Source organism: Hemiscyllium ocellatum, chromosome 17, assembly GCF_020745735.1.
Source record: "Hemiscyllium ocellatum isolate sHemOce1 chromosome 17, sHemOce1.pat.X.cur, whole genome shotgun sequence".
Lineage (NCBI taxonomy): Eukaryota > Metazoa > Chordata > Chondrichthyes > Orectolobiformes > Hemiscylliidae > Hemiscyllium > Hemiscyllium ocellatum.
This window is the reverse complement of record NC_083417.1, coordinates 14,574,967-14,593,772: the sequence shown is the minus strand read 5'-3', so window position 1 is coordinate 14,593,772 and position 18,806 is coordinate 14,574,967. Positions and strand designations below refer to the sequence as shown.

Sequence of the window (18,806 nt, the reverse complement as noted above, 5' to 3'; positions counted from 1 at the left end):
CATTTTTACCTATTCTTCACCTTGATCTTTTATTCCTTCAAAGTGCTTTCCAATCACAGCTTAACCTTGGAAGAGCAAAAGCAACAACTGTACTCCTGGATGTATTCCATCGAATAACTGAACAGAACGTAAAAATGTCACCCACCCACCATTACAGTCCCTCAAAGTCTGATGAGAAAATACTTGTAATGGTAACTACAAAAATGCTTCAAATGCCTGCTATTATATTTTACTGAAATTGTGATGACAACTAAAGCTGAGAATAAAATACCACAGATCATATCTTTATTATCCGTGTTCATTTGTAATGTGTAAGTGAAGGAATGCAGTGCTCTCAGGCTTAATGCCTTTGCTTAATCAACAGGCTCTTCCTTCACCTATTTCTTCAACTAGGCTTCCAAATCTTTTTTCATATTTGGATGCACTTAAGATTTTTCAGTGTGAGGAATGTACTTCATATAAACCTCAGCTGGTGCAGGAATTGAACCAACACTATTGGCATTACTGTGCATCACAAACCAGCCATCCAGTAAACAGAGCTAACCAACAATTGGTTTATCATTCCTGACTCCACCAAGGCTCACTGACTTCCTCCTCCCCCTTTTGTGTTTGGAATCCTTTCTGTTTGTAAAATAAACCCGTGTAAAGAGAATAAAAGACTTATTTTTATGTGCCATTGTAGTGTGTCTCTCAAAAATAATTCAATGCATCAAAAGTGCAGCTAATTACGTTTAGGTGCTGTTATGTTGGCAAATGCAGCTCCAGGACTTAACTCAACCAGGGCTATTATAAATAACTTTTTGTTTGAGCTTGGAAGACTTGCATTTGGTATTTATTGATACATCAGCTTATACATATGGGGAGATCCTTTAGTGCTGCATCCACTCTCTGCTTGTTCTGCCGAGATGGTGGAGACTCATTTGAAGAAGTAAAAATGCAATACTGCAACATTGACTATCTACTTTCTCTCTACAGATGCTACTGAACCTGATGAGGTTCTTCAGTATTTTCTGTTCTTGTCACAGGTACATTGTCCCCATAGGAAAGCATGGCAGCTCCTCTCCAATTTCCACCTTCTGACTTGTTTAAATTCCTCCAAAAGCTGAGATAATTGATGCAATTTTAACCTTGTTCTTTGGTCAGGAATCTGATAGGACTGGATGCAACACTAACTTTACACACAGCTTGATTGAAATCAATCGAAATAATGTTGGGAAGAGTGTAATACTAGTATCCACCAGATCCTGCAGCTGAGGGTAGTTCAGATCTTTTTTATTGATTGACAGGATGAGGGCATCGGTGGTTAAGCCAACATTTATCGCCCATTGGGCAGTTAAGAGTCAACTGCTTTGCTGTGGGTTTAGAGTCACATATAGGCCAGACCAGTAAGGATAGTAGTTTCATTGAACACAGAACGTTAGAGTGCAGTACCGGCCCTTCAGCCCTCAATGTTGCGCCGACCTGTGAAATTAATCTGATGCCCATCTAACCTACGCCGTTCCATTATAATCCATATGTATGTCCAATGCCCATTTAAATGTCCTTGACATCAGCGAGTGTACTACTGTTGCAGGAAAGCCATTCCACACCCCTACTACTCTCTAAGTAAAGAAACTACCCCTGATATCTGTCCTAAATCTATCACCCCTCAATTTAAAGCTTTGTTCCCTCATGCTAGCCATCACCATCCGAGGAAAAAGGCTCTCATTGTCCACCCTATCGAAACCTCTGATTTCCTTAAGTGATTCCTTTCCTAAAAGACATCAGATGGGTTTTTTTTAGGAAATCAACAATGGTTTCATGGTCATCATTAGATTAGACACTTAATTCCAGATTTTTTTTTAATTGAAACCATCTGCCATGGCGGGATTTGAACCTAGGTCCCCAGAACATTACATGGGCCTCTGGATTAACAGTCCAATGATAATACCGCTAGGCCACCATTTTCTCCTTAATTCCTTCTCAATGCGCCCATTCTTCGTTCGTGATGATGAAAGATTGAAGAGTAAGTTGGACTTTTTGCAGGATTCCTTCCATTGGTTGCAAAACACCATTGGTCTTACTCGCCACTTGCGTCATCACAATGTGCAGTAACAGGACAGATTTGAGAGGCACAAGGCGAATGTACTGAAACAGAGGGGCAAATGGGATTATAAACTGTGTTCTTCATTAGTGTCGATTTCCCTTTAAGCAGAAAGAAATTAACAAGTGAACATACTGGCAAGGAATTCATCAAAATTTGCAGCACACCCACAACAATCAATGGAATTACAAATACAGTACAGCCACTGTTGAGGAGTGTTACAACTGCCATAATGCAGCTGCGAGATTGAACAAGTGAACACTCATGCATAGTACCTAGTTATCCAGAATAAATTTCATGTTGTTGCTGTATATTTATTCAGACAGGACAAGAGAATTCGTCGCATCTTGTGTCTTGTAGCATCTTCTTTTAATGATTCCAAAGGATTTTTAGTTCCCTCATTCTATTTTCCTGATGAGCATTTTGAGAGAAACTCTACCTCCGGAAGTACATTGAGGTTTGGTTTTGAAAACTTGCAGGAAGCTGTGACAAAGTGAGAAAGTTGCCTCACTATTGAGCAAGAATTAAACAAAAATGCAAATTATATGGTGAGGTTTCCATGAATTGTGAAAGGAATAAAATGTGTAATTTCATCTCCAAACTGAACGAAGATGTGAGAAACGGTTCAAATGGCAAAAAGAAATGATAAATTCTCTGGCATGCAGCTGTTAAATGTAACCATCTTAGCCATTTATTGCAGATTCACAGGCGGATTTATAATGACATATGGACATGTCAGCTGGTGTGATCGGAGGGAAATTGAGCTGTAAAAAATGGTTTAAATGCACTAACCCCTTACCACTGAAATACCTGTTGTATTGATTAAGAATCCTTAGCCTATTATGGTTTTGCATGCCTTGCATTTTAGTTTAAACTGCAATTCTACAATGAAAAACATTCCTACTTAATTAAGTAATATCCAGTGTTGCAAATGATTATGATTGTTCATTATTGGATAGTCATGCAAGATGACCCTCATGTATCTATGCCCAGGTACCACACCCTCTTCCTCCCCATCCCACCATAGACTTTAAGAGTGAAAAAGAAACAAGTATGCAGCCAATTTAAACATTTTTGGACAGAAAATGCTGTCAGGTCATCATGTTAATTCCATGCAACCCCAAACCCATCAGCTGATTTCCACAACAAATTGTTTTATCCTCAATAAGGTATTATTATTAATACTGCTGTCCTACTTTATTTTTGTAGTCATTATTGAATTAGAGGAAATAGAGTAATGCATGTACAGTAAGATCCCATAAACAGCAATTTAATAATTATCAATGTTTCGCTTTTGTGATGTTGATGACACATAATTATCGACCACGATATGTGCCAGAATTCTTCTACACTTCTTTGAAATAGATTGTTTTATTTCTACCTAAGAGGGCAAATGGAGCCTCACTTTAATGTTGCATCCAACAAATAGCATCTTTGGCAGTTCAACATTCCTCAGTACTGCACTGGAGCGCCTAGATTTTTGAGCTGCAGCCCTGGAATGGCACTTGACTGAAAGTGCTACCAGGGGAAATAGTGAAGGTAAAAAATTGCTGCCTAGCACTGTCACAGAAAACGCAAGACCATTTCATGACATGATGTATTATCGACAAAATTGAAAGCAATCACTTATGAACATAAATTCCTTGAATCATTGGCTGGTATACAGTAGGAGACTATTTGGCTATGGTGTCTATATCAGTTTGCTGCAAGTGGAATTCCTTTGGATCCACGCACCCTTTTTTATTCTGCAAATCATTTCTCTTCAAATAATTATCTGATTCCCCTTTTGAAAGTTATGTTTGAATTTGCCTTCACCACAATATAAGCCAGTGGATTCCAGATCTTACTCACTCAATATATTAAGAAAAGCTCCCTCACGTTGCTGTTGCTTCTATGACCAATCAGCTTAAATTGGTGTCTGCCAATGGGAAAAGTAGCTCATTATCTACTTTGTCTTGGTATCTCATGATTGTGAACATCTCTACTAAACCTCTTCACAATCTTCTCTGTTCCAAGGAGAACAACACCAACTTGTCCAACCTATCTATGTAACTGATGTTCATCATCCCTGGAACCTTTCTCCTTATTGTTTTCACAACCTTCTGACAAGGTGGTATCCAGAACTGGATGCATGGCTCCAATTGAGTACGAAGTAGTGTTTTATTCAGGATTCTCATAGTATCCTTGCTTTATACTTGTGTTATATTTATGAAGCCCATATACTTTATTTGCTGGGCTATCAAGATATTGTGTCACCTTCAGTTTTCTGCATATATACCCCCAGGTGCCGCTGCTCTTCCAGCTCCTTTTAAGACTATTTCCTTTGTTTTTCTATGGCCTTCCCTCGTTCTTCCTGTCAAAATTGCTGCATGTTTCTCTGCATTGATTTCTGTCATTCTGCCCAATCCACTAGCCTGTGTATGTCCAGTTGAAGTTTCTCAGAATCCTTCTCACAGTTCACAATGCTTCCAAGTTTTGTGCAATCTGTGAATTTTGAGATTGTGCCAAAGTGTGGGATATCCGTATACATAGCGTTCGAACACCGATCCCTAGGAAACTGAATTATGAACCTCGCTCCAGTCTGAAAAGAATCAGTAATACTCTGTTTCCTGCCACTCAGCAGATGGTGTGTCTGTGTGACTACTGACCCATTTATTTCATGGGCTCTAACTTTACCACTTGGAAATCCACACACTTCATATGATCTGTTGAAGCCTCATCAACCCTCTCTGTTACCCCTCCTCTGAAAGCTCAAGTTAGTTGAACAGAAGTGTCCTTAAATCTGTGTTATCTTTCCTTAATTCATTGCTTACTAATTTTGTCAGAGATTATCATTTGTAAAAGCTTTGACACCATTGAGGTTAAACTAACATACTGCAGTTGCTGGGCCTATATTTACCTTTTTTTGTATCATTCACAAATCTCTAGTCCTCTGCCTCAACTCTGCATCTAATGAGTTTTGGGTGATTATGACCAAACACTCCATAACTTCCATCTTTACTTCACTCACTGTCACTGCATGTATCTTACCCTGTCCTGGCCGGTTATCAACTTTCAAGTATAGCTGGTCTATCTGATACGTCATAATTATTCATTTCCAGCTCATTGAATGTTTCAAGTGCCTCCTATTTCAGTAGAATACGGTCAGCAGCTTCTTCCTTGGAAAAGAAAGATGAAAAATCCTGATTTTGTAACTCAGCTATCCCCCTGCCTGTGTGAATAAATACCTTGCTCGCATTGAATAGAACAGCATCTGCGTATAAAGGCTAAACTAAACAAAACAATTGCTCTAAGATTATTTGGTGTAAATAAATGTCCTGACTTAAAAAAAATTCATAATTGTGCCAAGAAGCCACAGTGTTCTTGGTGCTAGGGTAATGTTAAAGGTGGACTATCGAATTTTAACTTCTGCCATCGAGACTTTTCATGAACTAAAACGAAGATGGAGCTAAAATGGCTGCAGTGGTTACCTGACTGCAGACTGAGCGAACTACGTAAAATAAACAAAGCCGTTCACACTGAAATTGCCATGAGCTTTGCATCACCTGTTTTAATGTGATCATTTCACACATTGGGAGATGAAAGGTTCATCTGCAAATGAACAAGACAAGAGACTGAAAAGGCAATAAAGCTAGAGTCCAGAATGTGCACTGGACTATAATGCAGCAGCTATGTTTAAGGGACCAAGGTAGAGGAAAGCAAAATCAGATATGTCACAGGAACTGGATCTCTCTCTCTCTCCTGCTCTCTCACTCCCCTCCCCTCTCCCCTGCCTGTTTCTCTCAATATCTTACAATACTGAGTTCAGTAAAAAAACTAAACTGAGTAAGCAACTATTACTGAGAACTCAAACATTCTACATTCAGCTGCAGTTGGGTATCCAAGTTCACCATTAAACTGTGGTCTCAGACGAAGAATTTAATACCTGAAGGACTCGAAGGGTTCTTCAACTTTTGTTCTCCCCGTTTGTATGAGATACTTTTTCCTTGTAAGATAATTACTTGTGTTTGTGCTTGATGTTGCAATTTCATTATTGTTTCTTGGGTTTAATAAATAATAAACTTCTCTTCAAAATTAAATTTAAAATAAAGTTCAGGTCGTTCTGCTATAACATGCATTTTGTGAGTGCAAATTCGCTATAACACGATTGACAAATTGGGAACGCTGTCTCCATAGCTTTTAAGCTCCTTGGATGCTGCCTGACGTGCTGCGCTTTTCCAGCAACTCATTTTCCAGCTCCATAGCTTTTAAAGCATGCATTGGTTATAATATGATTCTGGTCCCATTAGTTTAAACAGTGCTGATACTATATGATTTATTTTTTATAACACGGATTGCATGAGAATGGAGCTACCACGTTATAGCAGAACTGACTGTTCCTCTTTATTTCAGTCAGCGGACATTCTGAGTTTCTCCAACATCCTCCATGTCTGTTTCATGTTGCAAAAGTCTTTGGGAAGAGCCAAAACCTACTGGAGCCTACTTGGAGTTCATTATATTGCACGTTGATAAACAGAAATAATTGGCAAATTATTTTTGGGAAGCTGAAATTAGGACAGTTCAATTATTTAGTGAATAAATGGAGCCTGGGATAACTTTCAAATACCGATAATTAAATTTGAAGTACACATTTTTTGCGAATTTTCAGAGCATGTTTACAACAGTGAAAAATTTCTCCAGCTGAGGATTTTTACACAACTTTGAAAGGTTATGAGAACTCAGTGATGGATTTTATAGCCTATGTGGTTCATAACGATCTGGATAAAGTTGGTGCCATTTCATGGTGGACTTTGTACTTTTCGTTTAAAAAAAATGTTGTTCAAAGTATGTGTCTCATTGATTACAATCTCATGATCATACAGAAAATGAGCGTCTTTCAGATTGAGAAAGGAAGTCCTCTCTGTTGTATTAAAATAGTACTACGGAAAGGGTTAGGCCTTGTCTCAATAGACGAAATACACCTTGAGAGTTAGATGCTTTGATCAGAACAAACAATCTTTATTTGATATAAACATACATGAAGAGCCACTTTTGCAATTTTTTAAAGATTTCTCTGAGCAGTCAGTGTATAGATATTTTCTAATCAATTAATTAGATACAAAATTCACTTGAAGGTAGGAGACAGAGGATAGTGGTGGAGGGTTCCTTTTCAGACCGGAGGCCAGTGTCCAGTGGTGTATCACAAGGATTGGTGCTGGGTCTGCTACTTTTTGTCATTTATGTAAACAATTTGGATGTGAATATAGGCTGTATGGTTAGGAAGTTTGTAGATGACACCAAAATTGGTGGTGTAGTGGACAGTGAAGAAGATTATCTCAGGGTACTTTGATCAGATGGGCCAATGAGCCAACAAGTGGCAGATAGAGTTTAATTTAGATAAATGTGAGGTGTTGCATTTTGATAAGGCAAACCAGGGCAGGACTTATACAGTTGATGGTAGAGCTCTAGGGAGTGTTGCCAAACAGACATCTAGGGGTGCAGGTGCATAGTTCCTTGAAAGGGGAGTTGCATGTAGACTGGGTTGTGAAGAAGACATTTGCCTTCATTGGTCAAAATATTGAACATTGGCATTGGGATGTTGTATTGCAGCTGTGGAGGACATTGGCGAGCCCACCTTTAGAATCCTGCACACTATTCTGGTCGCCCTGCTGCAGGAAGGATGTTGTTTAACTTGAGACGGTGCAAAAAAGATTTTTAAGGATGATGCCAGAACTGGTGGGTTTGCATTAAAAGGAGAAACTGAATAAGTTGGTGCCTTTTTCCCTGAAGATTCAGAGGCTGAGGGGATGACCTTATCGAGGTTTATAAAATCATGAGGAGCATGGTAGGGTAAATAGACAAGATCTTTTCCCTAGGGTGAGGCAGTCCAAAACTAGAGGAGAAAGGGTGCAGGGGAGAGGAGAAAGATTTAAAAAGGACCTGAGAGGTAACTTTTTCATGCAGGAGTGATCTGTGCATAGAGCGAGCTGCCAGAGAAAGTGATAGAGGTGGGAACAGTTGCAATATTTAAAAGGCATCTGGGTAGGTATGTAAATAGGAAGGGTCTAGAAGGGTTTGGACAAATTCTAGTAAATGCAAATATTTCAGATTGGGATATTTGGTCAGCACAGATGAGTGGGATTGAAGGGTCAGTTTCCATAATGTATCATGCTATGACTTACTCAAGAAATCCTTGGTAATTGGCTCCTTCGTTTGCTCATGAATTAAGTTTTAGTTTAATTTGCTTAATGGCAGAAGACAGCGAGTAATGGTGGAGGATTGCTTTTCAGACTGAAAGTCTGCGACCAGCGGTGTTCCACAGGGATTGGTTCTGGGTCCTCTATTGTTTGTCATTTATAGGAATGATTTGGATGAGAATATAGAAGGCATGATTAGTAAGTTTGCAGATGATACAATAATTGGTGGCATTGTAGACAGTGAAGAAGATTTTTTAAGATGACACAGTGATCCTAATCAAGTGGGTCCATGGGCTGAAAAATGGCAGGTGGATTTTAATCTGGATAAATGCAAATAATGCATTTTAGTACAACAAACAAGGATAGAGCTTAAACCATTAAAAGCAGGGCTTTGGGTAGTATTGTAAAAAAGAGGAACCCAGGGATTCAGGTACATAATTCTCACACATCACACATAGACAGTTTGATTATAAAGGCATTTGACACGCTTACCTTCATTGCTTAGTCCTTTGTACAAGTTGGGAAATCAAGTTGAGGTTGTACAGGACTTTGGTGAGGCCTCTTCTGGAATACTGTATCCCGTTCCCGTTGCCCAGTTCTGGGGAGAATATTATTAAGCTGGAGAGGTTCACATGAGATTGACCAGGATGTTGTCAAGTATGGAAGGTTTGAGTTATAAAGAAAGGCTGGATAGGCTGGGACTCTTTTCACTAGAGTGTAGGAGGTGGAGAGTGACCTGATCAAGGCTTATAAAATAATGAGAGGTATAGATAGAGTTAATTGTACTTGTCTTTTCCCTAAGATGGAGAATTTCAAGACCAGGAGTACATTTTTAAGGTGAGAGGAGAGAGATTCAAAAAAGGCACAAGAGGCAAATTTTTTACACAGAGGATAGTTCGTGGATGGATTGAACGTGGTGGATGCATGTACAATTACAATGTTTAAAGGACATTTGGTTAGATACATGAATAGGAAAGGTCTGGAGGGACATGTGCCAGGACCAGGCAGGTGGGACTAGTTTGGGACTGTGTCCGACAAGAGTTAGTGGGACCGAAGGGTCTATTTCCGTGCTGTATGACTTTCTGACTCTAAATGAGAAGGGCTGGAAATGAGGGAACTAGTCCACCCTTCATCACCTGCTTGTGATATTGGGTAAAACTTTGCAGAGCTTTTGGATAACCATGTACAAACATAAATTATAATAGTGTCCTAGGCAACATGTAATAAGGCTTTTTTTTTTCATCCTCTTTGTGATGTGTTTCGAGTATAGATCTGCAACTGGCAAACCCAAAAGCATGAACTCTCCAACTGATTATGTCTCCAAAATACTTGTCCATCAGTCATCGGCTTATAAATGGAAACTAAATATTTTTAGCAGTGAACCATGGAATTTGTCGCCATATCAGGTTTCATTTTAAAAATGTTCAGAGACAAAATTTTGGGTTCTTTTCAAGCCAGCAGATGGTATCTGTCGCAAACCTGAAACAACAGTTGATGGTCTATTTACTCTGAGTACTTTTGCAAAAACACAGCTTCCAAATGATCCTTGACAAGTAAAGTGAAAAATCGAAACCTTGATAATCTGTCTCCGTGCAGAATGCCAGCTACTTTCAACTGTGCAATCCAAGCAGGGGCAAAGTATTGTGCAGTTATTGTGCATAGCTACCCCATACATTTAAACCTAATAGGTTTCCTGTGGCCAAATAATTTGTCATAAACTGTTTTTTTTAGACAGCTGTGAATACACATGTATAAAGGTAAGCTGTGTATTTGTGACCACATGCAGTCACCACTATAACCAATGGAGAATATCTGCTGCTGAGGTGTATTAGCTGACATGTTTCTTGCTGTCTTAAAATTGTCATTTGTTTTGATCTGGAAGGGATCACCCAACAGTGTGGAGAGGTGGTATCTTAAATAATTTTGAACCGAAACGTAATTATCCTAATGCCTCCCATTAGACTTTGCAGATGGACCACTGATAGCTCTGGGAAATTTCAGCAGGACAAACATTTCCATTTGGGATAAGTCAATGGAGGCCTTGAGCTAAACAGTAGTAACAGACTATAAACACAGTGACTACAATGTTGGGTGATGTCCATCACGGTCACCCTGCTGTGTGAAGTGCCCCAAGAAAAGTCATAAAGGGAGCAACAGCCATACCAGGATTTCACTGAGACTTTTCAGCATCAAGCAGACTAGTAGAAATGAGAATTGCTGGAACCAGTCTTCTCTCATTTATTTTACACCTGAGCTCTCGAGAGTTAACTGCTGCACTTAACTGTAATTCTATAAAGTAATGTGCTTTCAAAAAGCAAATTGAAAACCAACATTCTGAGTGGAGTGCTCATTTAGTGGGTTTTGTGGACACTGTGCTCCTTGTCTTGTGGTGGAACCAGGGCCTTTTCTACATTTTTAAACTGAAAATAAAGCTCCCTCTACACTGTCCCTGTCAAACGCCTCCAGGACAGGGACACCAAAAGGTTAGATACAGGGTGAAGCCCTCTCTCCTCTTCTAAACTGAAAGTAAAACCCATCTATTTTTTAATCTGAATGTAAAGTCCCCTCTACATTGTTTCCACCAGGCACTCCCAGCTCTTTTAAATAGAGCAAGTGTCAAAATATTTACATTTTGAGTGAGCTCAATTTAGTGTGGCTGAAGTATAACCAAAATTTGTGGAGCTGCCACTTCAAAAAAACTAAAAACGAGCTGCAAAAGCAAACACTCTGTGGATCTTTTCTGTAATTAATTAATCCACCAGACAGGATATCAGCCATTTCTCTCTCAATAACGTAACACTTACCTATGTTTGAATTGACAGTGAAGTGGCTGGAATTCTTTCTTTAGTAGGTTATGTTTAGTTCTGTTACTATAACTAGAGATTAGACGAGGTTGTGAGGAGAATTTGCAGTAAATAAGGGCCTGTTAAAGGATGTGGGTACCTCACTGTATTTGCCAGGATGAAGGAACACTTACCGTTCACTGTCCCTACTGCTGTCTGTGTTGTTGTTTGGTTAAAAAACACAGAAAAGATAATAAAACGGAGAAAAATTGCTTTGTAACCTTAGAGAGCATCTGTGTGGAAAATTAGATAATAAGAAACGAGCCAGGGAATAGACTAGAACATAAACTGTTAGTTGAGAATTATTGAGATGTTTGTTGTTGAAATATAAAGTTTTCAATGGAGATTAAAAAGACAGTCAACTCTCAATATAAACTGAGTTAGGAAATCACAACACCAGGTTATAGTCCAAGCTAGTACTTCCTAATAAACTTGTTGGACTATAACCTGGTGTTGTGTGATTTTTAACTTTATCCATCCCCACTCCAACACCAGCTCCTTTACATCAATGGATGATTTCAGGATAGTTTTCCAGATCAGTGTTATATTGATGTGTCAAGTCAGGAATAGGCTATTTTAGAACCAGTATTATGTGATTAGAAATGCTTATTAAGTAACCTTGTAGTGAATGAGACTCTAGGGAGCAGTGATCACAATGTTTTCTAATTAGAATGATCACAATATCCTTCGTTTTATATTGAGCTTGACAGTGACCTGGTTAAACTAAATATGTACAAATCAAACTTTGAGAGGTGAGCTGGCTAAGGTAACTTGGGGATAGAGATTAGAAGATATGCTGGGATCTAAACATGAACAAATAATTTGGATAATCCTTTATTGTCATATGTATTCAATGTAAAATATAGTGGAATGTGCATACTGTCACCTACATATAGGCCCATTCACATTAACTTGGAATAAAATTTTAAAAAACACTAAAAGGGAGACCAACCTTTCCTTCTCCATTGCTACAACATACCACCAGCAGAGTCTTGCCCTTGGATTCCTAGCCCTTGCCATGCCTCTGAGAGTGTCCCACTCTGGCCTTCCCAGTCCACGCCATCCTGTTGCCAAAGGCCCCATCCATGCGGACGCAAGAGTCTCGCTCCAGGCTGACCTCTGAAGACACCGATGCCACTGCAGAACCCATCGAAACCACCTCCTTCTGAAGACCTCTCTTTATCAGGTACATTTGAGAAAAGGTGAAGGGAAAAGAAAAAGAAAGGAAATACAGAGGAGGAGGATAAACCTGGCACTGGAGACCGTACGCTTCCTACACTGTTGCCACCATCTTAGATATTGTCTGCAAATGTTAGTGCAAATACATATCCCCTGTCCACACCCTTAAGAAACAAAAGGCCTCCAGGGAAAAGTGGTCCTACCATAGTTTACGCAATATTGTAAATGCAGCACTACATTCAAGGAACAGGCTCTCAACGTAATGTTGCCAAAAAAAAGTGGTAAGCCTGAGGATTTGACCAAATCATTACGAGAAAGCTGGGTGTAAGAGTGCACTAGCAAGAAGCAATAAGAACAAATTCTACAAATAAAAAAGATTAACAAATTTAAATGTGCATTCTATGGCAGCTGACAGCAGAAATTATAATAGCAAACTGTAAGCCAACAATGAAACAGCACTTGGCAAATTACTTCTGAAAAAGAGCTAGCAGGGACCCAATGGGCTAAATTGCCTCTTCCTGTGCTGTAACCATACTGTAATTCTATGATAAGAGATAGGCAGAGTTAATGTTCTAGTCACAGGCTTTGAAGCCTCGGTGTTACCCATGTGGAGATTACAAACCCTCACTAACTGGCAGAGAGACACATTGAGCAGTTATATGAGTATCTGTCGATTGAGTTTGCATTTTTTCCATGAAGATGGGTAACCTCTCAATGCTGAAGGTCCAGTGAGAGGGCTGGGAGCTCTGGGGCCTATGTCAAAGAGTGCATGTTACTGAGGTAGGTATGGGCCAGTCACAATACCTCAACTTGAAGCGACCCTTGCTGGCCGGGTAAAGAAATAAGCAACATTTTGACTGGCACAAGTTGGGAGGGAAACATTGCCTATGGATTGGTTACGGCTGCAATTGTTCCTAGCCCTCTTTGCACACTGCCGAGTGTTTGGTTCTGATTATCTCCAGAATGCCACAGAGAAGTTGCTCCATTGGGCTAAGGCCTCCAAAGGCAATGGTGTCTGCTTCCCTGCACTAACATGTTGGTGAGGCTTCAAAATCACCTTTAATTGAGGCCTTAACCAGCGCTATAAGGATGTGGTGACATGGAGATAATGTCTCTGGGATCGTAATCCAGAACCTCGGGTTAATGTTCTGAGGTCATGGGTTCGAATCTCAGAACAGAAGATGGTGAAATTTGAACTTAATTTTAAAAAGAACTGGAATTCAAAAGCTATTCTAATAGTGACCATGAAACCAAGAGGTGGCTACGAATAGGACTTTGGTGAATGGAGCCAAAGGTGGAGAGGAGAAAACAGGATTAGGTTATTGAGTTGGAGGATCAGGCTCTGAGCATGATGAATGGTGGAGAAAGCTTGAAGGGCTGAATGGTCTCCTCCTGCTCCCATCTTCTATGTTTCAATTGTCAATTGTTGTAAAAACCCATCTGGTTCACTCATGTCCTTAAAGAAAAGGAAATCCTTACCTGGTTTGGTCTACACATTACTCCAGACTCATAGCAATGTTATTGACTCTTAAGTGCCCACCAGATAATTAGGTGTGGACAATAATTGCTGGCCTTGCCAACAACACCCACATCCCATAAATGAATTTATTAGAAATGGCTGCCCACCTCAGAGTGTTGGAGGGGTAACAGCTGTTGGACCGATTCCCACCTACCTCCTTGGAAAGTTCCTATGAGATAGGAATGCATTGGGTAGCTGTTCTGAAACAGCTCACCCCTTATTTCCCTGATTCTCACGCCTTCTAACCCAGAGACAGGGCTGGAAAGTTCAACCCCTCATTTCCACCTTTCTGATCGAAGGCATAATAGCCTTCTGAAAGTAATGAGAAGCCCAAGTTCTCGAAAGAGTGGGGAACTTAGTACTGGATAAATTATTGGAAATAACGGTGGACAGATCCCCTGGACCTGACAGTTTACATTCTCAGATTTTAAAAGCGGGATCTGTCGAGACATTAGGTTCAATCTTTTAAAATACTTCAGGCTTTAGAACGGTCTGCGTGAATTGGAAGATAGTATCAATAGTTCTGCTGTTCAGAAAAAGAGGAAGAGAGAAACAAGGATATAAGCTGCTCAGTCCAGCACCTGTGGCAGGGAAAATTCCTTATTAGGGATAAGAGACTCTGAGAAGATCACAATATTTTTGGCAAGAGTCCTCATGACTTGGTGAAAGGGCAACCATGTTTGCCTCATCCATTGGATTTTTTTGAGGTTGCAATTAGTAGAGTAAATCAGGCACAACCAGTTGATGTGGTATATTCAGAGTTTTGGTAAAGTATCCAAGAGTTGACAGAAAAGAGTTTGTTGCAAAATTGGGCTTGTGGAATTTAGGATAATATGTTTAGGAAAATCTGAGACAAGAAAACGTATTGAACATGATTTACAGCCTCCACACTTCCTCTGGTTTTTATTAAGTTCTTCAGTTATAAAGCCTGAACTGGTAGGGTACCATAAGGATCTGGAGCTCAGCAAATTGTAATCTATTAATGAGGAGAGGGGATTGACTTTATTGTGTCTATGTTTACCAGTGATGTAAAGTTAGATGAGAAAATAACCTGTGAAGTAGGCACAAAGACCCTGCAGAGGAACATATTGGTGATTGATTAGGAAAGAATGTGAAAAATTAACTATAATAAAGATGTGATGATATCCACTTCAGTAAAAAAAAAGCTGATTTGTTTATTCAGTGACTGGAGAACGGCCTTTGTATGTACTCAGAGGGTTCTGGGTATCCTTGTCTATTGAGTGCAGAAAAGTGCACACAATTACAGCAAGCAGTTAAGGAACCACTGGTAAATTTGGGTTTTTTTTAGTCCTAAGGGGCTGGAGTAAACTAATAAAGAAGTTTTTATAATTGTATACGGCCTTAGTGAGATCACACCTGGAGTACTCTGGACAGTTTTGGTCTCACACCCAGTTTAGATGAGATTCCCTACAGCGTGGAAACAGGCCCTTCGGCCCAACAAGTCCACACCGACCCTCCGAAGAGTAATCCACCCAGACCCATTTCCCTCTGACTAATGCACCTATCTCCTTACTTTAGAAAGCATCTCTAAACGCCACCTGCTTCTGTAGTTACAAGTTGAGGAATAACCCAAAGTGTAACTGTGGCCATGAATGTCACACCATGTATTGCATCATGGATCACCATAGATCACATCACATCAACTTGACCATTGAGACCTGCTGCAATCATTTCTGCTTTTGGCATTTGAAGAGGCCATTGATTGAATAAGCTAAACATCCTATTGTAAACGTTTCTATCAATAAAACCAATGATAGGGATAATTCCATTCCTCACTCGGCTTCATTACATTCTTTATATTATGCAATTATGTTTTGATTATTTGTGTTTTTTTAATACTTTTTGTGTCTCATTTTCTGAAGACTATGCCTTGCGCATCTTGATCTCCTCGCTGGCTAGAGTATAACTGAGACTTTTATCTTTTTTCCATTTTCTTTTTCTGTATACTTCTCCCTGTGTCTCACAACTGTCACTCACTCAGAATGACAGTGACTGATTTGGATTGAAAAATTTGACCTAATTTAATATTTGTCACTTTTTAAAATGGATGCAGCCCCATATGTTTAAATGAGTTTACAATCTGCCACACTCACTGATCAAGTATCTTACTCTTGACCTTTTCCCAGCGTTGACAGCTGCTTCTACTTTTCCCTCCACGTGTCCCATCCACTTCCATCCTCATGAGCTCCTTATTTTATTGCAATGTCTCCCGTAACAGTTAACGCTTGTCCTGCCACTTATAGATTACTGGGATTTTCAGCTTTAGGCTTTATTTTAACTGAATCAGAAGTCACAAGGAGCTGCTGCAGTTGATATGTTTTGCCTTCTCCACACAGTGAGTTCCAAGTGACAGTTTTCCACAACTTATTTTGAAACTATTCCTGGCCATAGATGACCAATTCAGTTGTTCGTCTTCTTCCTAGCTGGGTATTTTGTTTCTCCTAAAAGTAAGAGCAGGGAAAAAAAATGTTAGAGGAGAAAGTGAGCACTGCAGATGCTGGAGATCAGAACTGAAAATGTGTTGCTGGAAAAGCGCAGCAGGTCAGACAGCATCCAAGGAACAGGAGATTCGACATTTCGGGCATAAGCCCTTCTTCAGGAATCCTGAAGAAGGGCTTATGCCCGAAACGTCGAATCTCCTGTTCCTTGGATGCTGCCTGACCTGCTGCGCTTTTTCAGCAAAAAAAATGTTACATTTGTTTGATAAACACAGTACCAATTTTTATTGGTTCTGACACAAGGTTTAAAATTTAATTCTGGCATAACTACATTGATAGCATAAAAACTCTTGTGGCCTTAGACAAATTGTCTGGGTCTGCTAAATAAAGCTCCATGCAATATTGAATTTCTGCCACTAGAGACTCTCGTTGAGTGATGGAAATTGCAGCTTTTTGTTTGATGACAGAAAACTGGTTACCCCAACACGACAGCTTATTACTAATTTTTTACTGGTCCAATGGATTTACTGATTGAATTTTTTTTTGCTATTCCCAGATCTCTGTGCATTTCCTTCTAATATATTTTCCTTGTACTCATCTGTCCCATGTTTGAGAACTTAAGGTCAAGGATAATATAGGCAGATGTAAGGGTTTCTCTACTCCTCTCTTCAACAGGCCTTGACCCAAATTCCAAATGACCCCACCTTACTGCCCCAGTGTTATATTTCTATTCCTTGTGCCTCTTTGACTAAGAGTGTGAATGCATTAAAAATCCCTGGCTAGTTTTGTGATGATGGACTGTCTCTGCAATGAACCCAGAAACACCTTTGACTTCAAAAAAGGACATGTGTTTAGAAACTACTTTTCATTTAAAAAACACTTTATAGTCAGTGAATTGGTTTTGAAATGTAATCACTGTTGTAGTAAGCGCAGCAGCTAATTTGCACAAAATTTGATAATGACCAGATAATCTATTTTTAGTACTGCAGATTGAGTGTTAGATATAATTCGGGACACTATGAATTACTCCTCAGCTCTCCGATGCAACAGTGCTCTGGGGATCCTCGACAGCCAGATGAGGAGGTGAACAGTGCCTTCATTTAATGTGTCATCTGATGGACAGCACCTCTGCTAGGACAGCACTTTTTCAGTAATGTACTGGTGCATCAACCTTGATTTTTGTTCATGGTCTGGGGTGGAGCATAAACTGTGGTTCTGAAGCAAGAGTGCATCCAGCTGAGACACAATTGACAGACAGCTGAAAGATATATCGTCACCTTATTAGCTTTCCCTGAACGACCTAAACCAGATCCTGAGCTTGACAGAATTATTTGCAAACTTACTGAACTGCCCACCAGAAACTTAGCATTTCTTGCCAAAGCTTACAGTACACTTCACTAATATTGGAAATTTTTTGATGACGCAGAGGTAAACAGAGGGTTTCCACGGACAATGAAAGGTTCTGGATTCTCCAGTTTTACAGTTACTGTTGATGACATTGGTATCAAAGCTTGTAAAAGAAACAACACAGTTATACTTGATTAATGTGTTTTATTAAAACCTTTTTGTAATCAAAGTGCAGTGGAGCAAAATCCATAAAAAGCAACTGTAATATTTTTGTAACGTTTACTGCTCTGTCACATTTTCCTAATTTCCATTATCAATTTACTTTGTTTACTGCTTTCAGAGAACTCAGCAACTACCATGTCTTGGGCAGTTGTAACCCAGTTTATGGATTATGCTTCTCTTGCAGATTCTAACCAATTGGTTATCCCTTCATGGATTCCATTGTCTCTTGGTTCTCAAGGGCATTGAGTGTCTACGCTTGTACTTTCCGACACTGCACTGGCTTAATAGGCTTAATGTTTTGAGTATCCAGTTGGTCCTTATCCTAGATTAAAACTCTCTCACTCTAACTATAGTTCCTTGAATTCTTTTTTACACATTACTGAATGCAGTTCTCAAATATAGTCTTTCTTTCCTGCTCCATTCCCTGTTTCTGCCTATTCCGGATGTAAGAGTGGTACCATCAGTATTAGCATATTCATATCCCTTTATTCTACACCTCCCCTTCTGAATCAATCTTGTATGAACAATAGCCCATTTCTGTCACTAGCTGTACCTGCGCTGTCCGCCAAATAAGCAAGAGGAAAAATGAGAGAAAACAAAATGAGCAAAAGTGGAAAAGAGAAAACAAGCAAAATAAAGTGAGAAAGATGAAAGAACAGGAAAGATCAAAATCAGCAAAGGAAAGAACAAACTTGGACAAATCGGCATGATTGAATGATGGAGCAGACTTGATGGGCGAAATGGCCTAATTTTTGCTCCTATATCTTATGGTCTTATGATCCAAACTATAATGTTTAGTGTTTATCTCTTTTGTTTTTACCTTGTATTTAAGATTCTGTATCGAGGTATCTCGTGACTAAGATAACACTGGGAATGGTGACTTTATGCACTTTTCACTGTACTCCTTTATTTCTGTATTCAAGTATACATGACAATAAAAATCTAATCTAATCTCATCATTTACTATGAGTGGCTCTC

The 18,806-nt window shown here is 39.5% G+C and overlaps 1 protein-coding gene across 3 annotated transcripts in view; it reads left to right on the top strand.

Annotated features, from left to right (window-relative positions):
• wwox (WW domain containing oxidoreductase) overlaps positions 1–18,806 on the top strand; it is a 947,793-nt gene that overhangs the window by 580,740 nt on the left and 348,247 nt on the right. Inside the window, exon 10 of one of the 3 annotated variants that reach the window (XM_060837946.1) lies at positions 44–245. The exons of the other annotated variants lie outside the window; for them this stretch is intronic. The gene's annotated coding sequence lies outside the window, so the exon portion shown is untranslated. Of the gene's footprint in view, positions 1–43; positions 246–18,806 lie in introns of those variants that run through there. 3 annotated transcript variants of the gene reach the window in all.